The 12248-nt window shown below is 28.3% G+C and overlaps 1 protein-coding gene across 2 annotated transcripts in view; it reads right to left on the bottom strand.

Annotated features, from left to right (window-relative positions):
* LOC124419329 overlaps positions 1-11953 on the bottom strand; it is a 286456-nt gene extending 274503 nt beyond the window's left edge. The window contains exon 1 of one of the 2 annotated variants that reach the window (XM_046948202.1): positions 11912-11953. The gene's annotated coding sequence lies outside the window, so the exon portion shown is untranslated. Of the gene's footprint in view, positions 1-11848 lie in introns of both variants that reach the window. The other variant, XM_046948208.1, reaches the window with a different exon arrangement.
* Between the last annotated feature and the right edge of the window lie 295 nt (positions 11954-12248).

The raw sequence follows: 12248 nt of genomic DNA, 5'->3' as shown, positions 1-12248 counted from the left end.
ACATCATAAAACTTTGAAATCGGCATTTTTTCCTACTTTTTCATATGCATAAATATAACTCACATCTATCCCTGTGCTAAAACTCAGTAAAAAATTAGAGTAACAACTTGCCAAAATTAATACTTGAAATTTTGCTAAAATGGAATAAGGGCATATATCCATATATTTTGGTTAAAAGTATATATAAATAAATGTTATTTTTATATACTTCTTAATTATTTTATTATATAAAACTTGGACAGCCTCAACATAACAGTCTAGAGCACTATTTGCTAAAGTTTCAAGGACATCCTTCATTATCCTTATAAGTAATTAAATCAAAAAAAAAATATTTTTTAGTATTTTTATACATCCTTAGAAAAATCTTTCTTAGAAAAATCTTTAAATCGCACCTTATTGCGTTATTGTCAAAATCAGCGAACCATTATTATCTTAGTTCATTATCAAATTAGATAGGACCTCTTTAACTAAAATAATCCGAAAATCAGTGTTGCCACCATAAAATTTAGAAACTACACTTGATCATTTAAAAAAAAATACACATGCCCTTTTTTAATTTTTATTTAAACACAAAAAAAACAATGAAACAAATATAAATCATATACATATTTTTCTATACGAATATTTAAATAATTATAATTAATTCATTAATAAACAAAATATAAAATTAGATAATTAAAATATCTCTATATATATACATATATAGTTATTACTGAGATCACTATTTCCAATTCTTTTTGATAATTGCTTGACTAGGTTCATAGTTTTCTTTACCGTTTCTTAAAATTCCTTCATTAGTAAAAAAAAATATGCAATTGTTTCAGAAAACATTCTATTTCTTAAATCAGTTTTGCAATTTTTCAAATTACTAAAAATTCTTTCAGCAGAAGCATTTGAAAAAGGTAATATTAATATAAACTGAATTACTTTTTGTAGATTGGGAAACAAACATTCTTCTAAAGAATTTTTTAATTTAAAAACTTTAGGCCAGTATACTTCTGGTTCTAGACTTGCATTAAGTTCAAATTTTTCAAAGTCTAATAGAGCATGCTGTCGTCATTCATTATCAAGTTGTTGTAAATCTGTGTCGAATGACGAAAATCTTTTTTTAAATAAGGATTATGTATTTGGTTCAAAAGACTGAGCAACTTTTGTATTAATATATCTACAATAGAATAAATTTGATCACTAAAATCAAATCTTGATTTTATTTGACGAATTGCCTCCATGTAAAATTCTCTACAATCTTGAATAATGATTGTTTTTTTTTTGTGATGCAGATATCTTATTTATGTTTGAAAATAGGTTTTCATCTGATTCGTTGATTTGTCATACGCTTTTTGACTTCAAAACATCAATTTTTATATAATTTGAAGAATATATTTGCAATATATTAAAAACTTCACTTTTCATTTTAAATAAAATTGGCTTTTCTGATTGAAAAATGACATTAAAAGAATCTATAATACCTAAAGCATATGACAATCATTTCAGATTTATTTAGCCAATCGGATTGGAATCTGAAGCCATTTCCTCCAGTCATCCCTAAAATAAATTATTATTTAACTAGATCTAAAAAACAACGTAACTTGAAACAAAATTACCACTAGAAATTAGTTTGAGTTAAACTTGATTATTTAGAAATTTTCTTATTTCTTGTTTCGTTATTTTTGAATATAAAAATATGTATATGTACCATTTACATGTATGTATGTGAATCACGTTTTTTAAAAAACGGGTTTCAAAAAATCTCAAGGAAAGGACGGACACTTTTTTCTTAAGTGTTTCAAAAGGAAAATAAATGTCTATGTATGTGTGTGGATCGTTTTAATATAAAATAAGTAATACCTATGTAAATACAATGAGATTTTAAATTACACATAATTTACACATGAGATCAATTACACATGGGCTACACATGGAAATAAAAATTACACACAATATGTGTAATTACACATGAAGTGGCAACACTGCCGAAAATAACAAGATACAGTAGTTTTCCGATTTAACGAACCCATATGTTGTCGGGCCTGTTCGTAAAATTGAAAAGTTCGTTATATGCAGTACTAAGTAAAACGTGGGTTTTTGGTAGGAAAATAATTAAAAATAGGTACATAAAATATTTTTTAAATGTATTTTATAAAAATTAATTCTTTTTTTTTATAAAAATAGTACAAAACACAAAATTCCGAATCTTATATACCCACCTTCAAACCATATTTGTGTCGAATTTAATCGCTGTATTTTTAATTCTGTCATGAGCTTTAAAGTTATTTCTCGAAGTTCGTCGCTATACTCGCATTTTTAAGCGAGTAATGAGCGTTGAAGTAATTTTCTTAAGGGGGCCTGATATGGAGGGTAAGGTCAATTATGGACCGATTCCCATAAAATTTGTTAGAGATATCGGTGAAGTTCTAGAAAACTTTCGATCATATAGAACGTGCTATTCCAACGAGTAGGTACATCTTGGATAAGTTTTGCATCAGCTTTGTTAAAGAAAGTGACAATATTTTTTATTTTAGTTACTAATGCCTTCAACTCTGAGATATTTAGTACTTTTTGCGCAACTAAATTTAGTGTGTGCGCAAAGCACGGTATGTGCTTCTTTTTCCAAAGGCCAATTCTACAGCTTTTGTCATATTGGCTGCATTGTCTGTTACTACTGCGGTAACTTTATCTTTTGGAAAGTCCCATTCATTGCATACCTTGTTAATAACAGTTGATAAATATTCAGAAGTGTGTCTTTCATCGGGGTGGTATACCCCCAACGTTATCGACTGAAATTCAGTTGAAATACCAAAATGGGCTGTGACACCCAAAAAACTTCGCATTTGAAAATCAGACCAAATGTCAGTTGTCAAAGTAATGTTGCCCACTGTTATTAATTTAGTTTTCAATACTTCTGATAAAACTTCATATTTGTTATCGACCCAACGTGTCACAGTACCTCTACATGGAACTTTAAAATGCGGCGATAGCACTTTTATTAGATGTTTAAAACCTTCATTCTCTACGAGTAAGAACGCGTGATAATCTTTACAAATCATATATACAATAGCGTTGTTAATTTTTCTTGCCTTATCACCATCGGAATAAGAAGTACTAATTCAGTAGTTGTGTCATCATTTACCTCAATACATGATACAGGTTGTACATTATGTGAACTACTTGTAGACGGCACACATGAATCGGAAACAACTGGTGTATTTTCGCCTAACACTCTCACAAAATTTATATTTATTAATTTTTGCGTTCCAGAATTTTTTATTTCGGCCATTTCCAAAAATGTAGCCTTGTGAATGTGTTTAATATGGCCCATCAAGTTAGAAGTATTACCAGCGGTTCTTATATATTTTCACACAGCTTACACTTTGCAGATTTATTGCCATTTTTTTTTCAAAATATTTCCAAACCAAGCTCGACGTTGACGGCGCTATTATTACAACCTGTAACAGTAAAATTAAGACAAATATAATATTGCTGTTAACATCAAACACACAAAAATAACTTACATTGCTGATTTATACCATAAAAACGAAAATTTTGTTCTATACAAATATACTTTAGATTTTTTTTTGCATACGCTGTTGCTTCGATGATGGTTTATGAATATAACGTATATTTTTTCATTCTTGAAGGGTTTTTGTTTAAAAACATTGTCAATACTTTAAATGAGTTGCAATCATCTACTTAAACGAAAGCTGCCGGATGCGTAAATTTAAAATTCTGCTTTTCGATACATCGAATAAAAAATATCGATGTATAGATTTACATCGTATGATACGATACATCGACATTTAAACAATGTATCGAAACCATCGATGTTTACGATGCATCGATTAACATCGCACAGCTCTATTTCTACATTGTTATATTATTAAAATTCAAACAATACAATTCGAATAATGAAATAGTAGATTAAATTCTACCTTTGTGGAGATCTAATAAAAAGGAGTACAATTTTCCCCCAACTCGCCTAGGAATACTCCTTTTTGAAAATTAAGTTTACAAAATATTTAAATATGCATTCATTTGTTACAGAAAATTGTACTTTTAAATAGTACCAAACAAATTTTATCCAATAGTGGCCTTAGTACCCGAATTTCAAAATTATTTTGGAAGTGATGTTATTCCAGAAATAACATCCCTGACTACCACTAATTGAAAAATTCTTAGAAATTACGTCCAGGAAACTGAGTTTCTGAACATTGTAAAATAATATACTCAGTTAACATTTTTAAAAAGGAGCACACAATAAGCCCGATACCGGCCTACTATACCTAGTCCGTATAATAGGTATGTCAAATAAGAAAACATCAATAAATTGAAAAAGATTTCTTAGTGTGCTATGAAAGTAACAAATATACAGTTTTCTCACTTTTACACCCAAAATGGATGAATTTTAAAAAAGTAGTAAACAGGTGTCTCACAATTTTAAAAGTGATCTCTAAAATATTGACAAAAATGTTTATGTTTCTTAGTTAAAAAGTTATATAGGACCCGGAAAGTTAGCAAAATTTGCGGCGGCTGGCCGCCGGTTATATTTTTCAAGTCGCACCGCCGTCGTCTTCTTTCGGCTCAAAAGCTAAGCCGGCTTAAACGTATCCGCTGATAAAGATTGAAATCACACATGTATTTCGGAAAACAAATTCACCAATTTGGACGAAGTTGCCACTATTTTAAATTATTATTGCAAATTGAAAAGTGTTGCCACACAATATTTTGTTAATATTAAAATTGTGAAAACTACTATAAATGTTCATCTTCCTGTAGAAAAAACTTATATAGAGACATGTTTCTATATAACAGACTATTATACAGAGATTTTTTAATATAATAAACGCTTATAAGGTCAATTTTTGAAGAAAAAGTTAAATTGAGCCGACAATTTAACCGCCACTGATATTTTCTATAATAAGCCGCCGCCGCCGCCGACCTAAAATGGTTCGCCGCTGACGCTGATCATTTTGCATCGGCTTGTATCTCTGCACGTGAGTGCAGATGTATTTGGTTTTTCAGCTGTGTATTTCGTGTTGTATGTTTGGATGCTGTTGGCGTCATTGAGTTGGGTATTTTGTTTTTGTGAATTCTTTTCCTATATTGGGATGTAGGTTGGTTTTATTGCGTTGTTTATTTTGTTTTCTGTGTTTTTCATTATGTATGTATGTTTAGATGTCTGTTGGTTTAGATGACTTGTGTGTTTTGTTTTTGATTTCGTTTAGCGTTGTTGTTGTTCATTTTGCTTTGCTTTTGGTGTAATATTAACATATTCGGAAAAAATTTATAAAACTAATATGTTAAAAATACACTATGGTGAAGGATATATAAGATTCGGCACAGCTGAATATAGCAGTTTTTTATTTTAATTTTTTATTTTATCGTCAAAAATGTTATACCAAAATATATAAAATATATAACTAGCTATACCCAGTGCGCCTCAATGTCCTAGCCGCAATATAATAAAAACCCAATTAACAATTTTGAAGATTCTAATTATTATAGTTTTCCAAATATAACCTTTTTTATTACAAGTTCGCCAATATTTACAAACCTTAAAAAGGATTTTAATGTTAATAATATTGATTTGTATTTGTTCCAATTTCCCGCTGACGCTGATCATTTTGCATCGGCTTGTATCTCTGCACGTGAGTGCAGATGTATTTGGTTTTTCAGCTGTGTATTTCGTTTTGTATGTTTGGATGCTGTTGGCGTCATTGAGTTGGGTATTTTGTTTTTGTGAATTCTTTTCCTATATTGGGATGTAGGTTGGTTTTATTGCGTTGTTTATTTTGTTTTCTGTGTTTTTCATTATGTATGTATGTTTAGATGTCTGTTGGTTTAGATGACTTGTGTGTTTTGTTTTTGATTTCGTTTAGCGTTGTTGTTGTTCATTTTGCTTTGCTTTTGGTGTAATATTAACATATTCGGAAAAAATTTATAAAACTAATATGTTAAAAATACACTATGGTGAAGGATATATAAGATTCGGCACAGCTGAATATAGCAGTTTTTTATTTTAATTTTTTATTTTATCGTCAAAAATGTTATACCAAAATATATAAAATATATAACTAGCTATACCCAGTGCGCCTCAATGTCCTAGCCGCAATATAATAAAAACCCAATTAACAATTTTGAAGATTCTAATTATTATAGTTTTCCAAATATAACCTTTTTTACATAGATGTCAGATGTCACGCAAACTATTACAAGTTCGCCAATATTTACAAACCTTAAAAAGGATTTTAATGTTAATAATATTGATTTGTATTTGTTCCAATTTCCCAATAAATATATATATATATATATATATATATATATATATATATATATATATATATATATATATATATCTATATATATATATATATATATATATATATTATATATATATATATATATATATATATTATATATATATATATATATATATATATATATATATATATATATATATATATATATATATATCTATATATATATATATATTATATATATATATATATATATATAATATATATATATATATATATTATATATATATATATATATATATATATATATATATATAATATATATATATATATATATATATATATATATATATATATATATATATATATATATATATAACCATTTTAGGTGGGCGGCGGCTTTATTAACAAAATATTAAAATATTAACAAAATATTGTGTGGCAACACTTTTCAATTTGCAATAATAATTTAAAATAGTGGCAACTTCGTCCAAATTGGTGAATTTGTTTTCCGAAATACATGCGTGATTTCAATCTTTATCAGCGGATACGTTTAAGCCGGCTTAGCTTTTGAGCCGAAAGAAGACGACGGCGGTGCGACTTGAAAAATATAACCGGCGGCCAGCCGCCGCCGTTTTGGCTTGTATCTCTGCACACGTGTACATCTTTTTCTAATATACAGTGTTGTTGTTGCTTATTTCACAAAGCATGAAAAAACAATTAAGAGTGCTATATTCGGCTGTGCCGAATCTTATATACCCTTCACCATAGTGTATTTTAAAAATATTAGTTTTATAAATTTTAAATCTTTTCCCGACTTCATTATTATTACACAAAGAACAAAACAAGTAAGAATGTTATAGTCGGTCAAGCCCGACCTTATAATACCCTACACCACAGTGTATTTCGCGGAATAATTAGTTTTCTTCTAAGTTTTTAATTAAATATTTTAAAAGTTAAGAAGTACTTAAGCCCTCCCGCCACGCCACGGCTTATTCCAAGGGAGAGTAAATATGTTATTTCAGATATTCGATGTCTGTAAAAAAATATATTTAAGGTTAAATATAAAATTATTAAACTTTATCGTTTCTAAGTCATTAGAAAGAAAAGAATATTTAATTTAAAATACATAAATCAATATATTTGAAATATACTTAAGATTTTTTTTTAAATTATATTGCTTTAAAAATACATATTATATTGTTTAAAAATACATATGGGGGCTGGGGACAACAAAAAATGGCTTAAGTATATCTGAGGCAAGATACAATTTAAGTTAAGTGCTTTATTATTAAAAATATTTTATTTTTTTTTTTATAACTGGTGTGGATATTGTGTGCTTGACATCACCCGGCTATAATTTCTTACTTGTTTATAACGGGTGTAGGATATTATATGGTTGGCCTCGCCCGACTATAATTTCTTACTTGTTGATTTATGTATTCCAATTAAAATTTTCTTTTTTCTAATGACTTATAAACGATAAAGTTTAATAAATGCTTAAATTTTAAATTTAATTTTAAATATATTTTAATTACAGACATCGAATATGTGAAATAACATATTTAATTCCCCTTACAATAAGCCGTGGCGTGGTGGGAGGGCTTAAGTACTTCTTTACTTTTAAAATATTTAATTAAAAACTTAGAAGGAAACAATTATTCCGCGAATTACACTGTGGTGAAGGATCTCCCCCCGGAGCATGTTACCTTGGCGAGACCTCCGCCTTGGTGTTATTGCAATCCCGGGGTATAAAGAGCGCCCAATACCTCCAATCTGACCGGGATTGAAAAATTGGTTGTCTCAGTCTACTGTTTGGCTTAGTCCTTGCATAGATTGCCAGAGGTCAGACCAGAGCACCGCATAATCTGGTACTACGGGTGGCCTCTGTGTGCTGGGTTGAATGATGATGGATGAAAGGTATCATGTACAAGTGATACCAATTAATTTTCCTTCCTTGTCCAGATATGTTCAGATTTTACTCTGTTCATATCAAACTTGCCACAGCGTGTCACTATGAGTAAGAACAATGTCTACGGCTTATTGATGGATCGTGCTTCGGTCCATCGGTTACGTCTCTAGGTGCTGTTGCCGAATCAACAGAGCCATAGTAGTGTGGTTGTCTTACAACGTGACTACTTTGGCAAGAGATTAGATAGCTCGAGTACTCCAGCAAAGTACTTGCGCATGGTACCGGTCATAGCCAATATTGAGATAATAAGAAAAACTTTTTTTCATGCACATGGACATTTTTGAGAAATAAAATTTTTGTAAAAATCTCACAACTGAAAGAGCATAAAGTTTTATTTTGCACTAGCATTCTAAAATGAAATGTAAAATTTGTTTATAGTTCTGTTGATAAATAAATGTAAAATGTCGAGATTGAGAGTGTTCGTGTTTTTGCATGAAAGAATGAAATAAGAATATGTGCAAAGACTGGTTAAACAACAGTTTTGTGTTTTTTATGATGCGTTGGATAAGTATGAAGGGAAAACAAAAAACATTCTCTTGTTCTCTATCACAGAGCTTAAAAATATATTATGCTCTTGCCTACATACCTACATTCTTACATATATATGTATATATGAATATACGTATGTTTATTTCTGGTTTTTTGTCCGGTACTTGTCGTGCTTATTTTTCTTTTTTCTTGCCAAAATTTTGTTTGTTTACTTTATTTTATGTGAAAAGAATACACAGAAAGATACTTCCAAATAAATTAGAGTAGGGTAACGAGAATGTTTTGTTTTTGTGCAAAAAATATGTTGATCCGCACAGAAATAGGGATGTATTTATTTATTTATTTATTTATTTCATTTTTAATTTTTTCAATACAAATTGTTTGACAAATTTGTTATGAGTTTCTATTTTATTTTTTATTTAAAATTTTATTAAAATGTTTGTTCATTCCCTTTTGAAGGTAGTCATAATAAGTTAGCAAAAAGTTAACTTGATTTTTAGTTAACTCACAAAAATTAAAAAAAATAATAAACTACCTTTTTAGAGTAAACTTTTACAAAATTTGTTTGTATGTACGCTAGATTATTATCATCATTATCTCTCAGACCTCTCAATGGATTTTAGATAAATCCAGTGAAGGTTTTAGTACCGGCAAATCATTGCACAATATCTTTTGTATTATTCAGTCTAAATAATAAAAGAATTTAATTTATTTATTTTGAACACAAAATATATTAATAAATTTGGTTTCTTTTCATAATATACCTAAATTCCAATACTTATGTAAGACACTGTATATTTAGGTACACAGTTTTTCATTAATCGTTATAAAAACAAATAAAGCAGTACAATTAACTTAAATACCTATAACAACAAATGAAAAACAACACAAAACAAAACATCATTGAAGTAAACCGTTATGACAAAAACACAGACACAAGTTGTGCCTAACAACTAAAAAATCAAAATATTTTTCCACATACATACATACATACGTATTGAATGTAAAAGAATGATGAAACATCTTTTGTTTGTGAAAAAATTAAAATGAAAAAAAAAACAAAAAATGAGAAAACATTTTTTGTTTTTTTTTTTAATTTTTGTAAAGTAGCAAATAAACCAAACAACGCAGATATGAAAATAAGAAACAAACAACAAAAAGTCCGAACACATATTAGAAAAAACAAAAAACAACATTAATGAGTATATACTTTAATGAGAGTGATGACAATGCCTCTCAAATTTATACATTTTACATTTTTTTTACTTCTCAAAATTCATATACGGGAATATGTACCAAAATAAAAAAATAAATGTTTACATTTAAGAATGCTTAAAATGTTTAAATTTATGTGTTCATAAAAGAATTTTTCTGAACTCTGCCACAAAGTATACAGAGATGTCACTTTTGACATTTGAAAAAGTCTAAAATCAGCTTTTGTTTGATTTTGAAATTGTTTGGTGAGAAGAGGTATATAAAATACAGCTAAAAAAATCATTGAATTCGTTTTGTGCGAAAGAGAGTAAAATAGCTTTTTGCTCGTGACGTCTCTGTATACCTTGTGTTTGAGCTGTCATAGAAGAAGGTTTTGTTGTCGCTCGTTTCTTGCTTTTGCACTGAAAATTAAGGAAGGGATGGATAATACTAATTATTGTTGTACTTTTAAAAAAGAAATTACAAGCGGAATGACAAACTTATATATACCCTTCTCACGAAATTTTCAGAGGTTGTCTCGAATCTTTGCTCATGTCTCCGTTATTTATAGACCGATTTTGCTGATTTTAAATAGCGATCTTTTCGATAGCATGTCTAACAGAATTATTAAAGTTTCGGATCTCGCCGATATCTGGCGTCCTCTAAAAACTGATTTCAACAGACAGACGGACAATACTTAAAATTGTTGATTTCTGATTTGTGCTGTGTTGTGGCTACCAAAGTTTGGAGCGATATCAAAAAGTTTTTGTAAAATGGTAATAGACTATAATGTTAATAAACTATATGTTAATAAATTATAATGTTTGCCGACAAGGGTACCCGAGCCCTATGCACTTGGTACACTTATGTTTTTGTAAATGCGCGTAGCTATAGGCAGTGTGTTTTCTATACACTTGTATAAGATAGCACTAGCATTACGTTGTTGTTCTTTACTGTATTCAAGCAAGCGCAAAGCAACAACACTTTTGTATTCTTTGCTGGTAAACATTGACAAGACGTAGATTTTGTTTTTCGTAAAAAAATTTGTTTTGAAAAGCACTTGGAAAAAATTAGTGTTAGTTTTAAATTTCATACATTATTCGCATTCAAGTTATTGCACGATCACTCACAATTTACTCTCATATAATTGGAAACGTTTCAGTTACTTGTTTCTATTCTTTAAAAAATAAATTTGCAAAACAAAAATTATTTTATTTTAACAAAAAATGCAAATCATATTTTTTTGCCGTGTACGTATATGAAATGTTTTTTGCTTTTTCTTTGAATGAATGTGTTGGTTTTTGCAACAAAAAATCTTAAATAAAAATATGTTTTTATTTAAATGTATTTACTTCTATAAGAAACTTTTGGGCACTCCTGATTTATAATATACTTAAAACAATAAATTAAGAAAAAATGGCAAATCTTCATAAAGCAGGCATGTATTTTAAAGTCTTCATGTTAACATTCTAGATTTTACGATGGACATTTAAAATAAAATTGGGGAAAACCAAACTCATTAGAAGCAATGAAAGAGATTTCAGTTTCAAAAATTTCAGTTTTAAAAATGATTCGCCCTAATTTATATATTATTTAAGATTTTATTTAATTATATGTAGTATAGACAGTTTGAATGCTTAACATATAAAAAACAAATCATATTAAAAATACTTTTCATGTTATATAAACAACACCTCCGTCAATTGTTTATAAGGTCATGAAATAGTTATGTATAGTTATAGTTAAACAAAATATATACAATATATAAATATTTATCTATGTTAACATTTATGTATGCATCTATGTAAATATTAATTTAAAGAGAAATTTTCACAAAATCAAGTGTTCTTTATTTATAATACTCAATAAAATAATATTATTAATTTTATTTATTATTAGTTTTATTTCATATAAAGATAAAAGGTTTTTTCTCTTATACTTTCACAGTATTTTATTATGTATGTATGTTTGTACTCTTACGCTTCAAAAATAAAAACCGTACTTCTAACTTGTTTGTCAACTTTTTGAATGAACTGATTAAAACTTACTAACTCATATATTTTCTTTAGCTAAGTTAAGCCCCAAACACTTTCAATGCTTTTGGCTGAACTGCGACTAACTGCTATGCATTGGAAAAATGTTAAGACCTAATCATTGCGTTGTCGAAATATGTACGTATTTTTATTATTATTATTATTAAAACAATATATAATTTTTTTTTTAAACAACGTTTTAAAAGTGCATTTTCCTAAACAAAATTCATATTTAAACCAAAGAAAAACTTTGACCGTTGTAAGGAAGAACAAATTCTTCGTTTTTCGCTTTCTAACCTTAATCAT

The sequence above is a fragment of the Lucilia cuprina genome, chromosome 2, assembly GCF_022045245.1.
Source record: "Lucilia cuprina isolate Lc7/37 chromosome 2, ASM2204524v1, whole genome shotgun sequence".
NCBI classification, from domain to species: Eukaryota; Metazoa; Arthropoda; class Insecta; order Diptera; family Calliphoridae; genus Lucilia; species Lucilia cuprina.
This window is presented reverse-complemented; position numbering and strand designations above follow the sequence as displayed.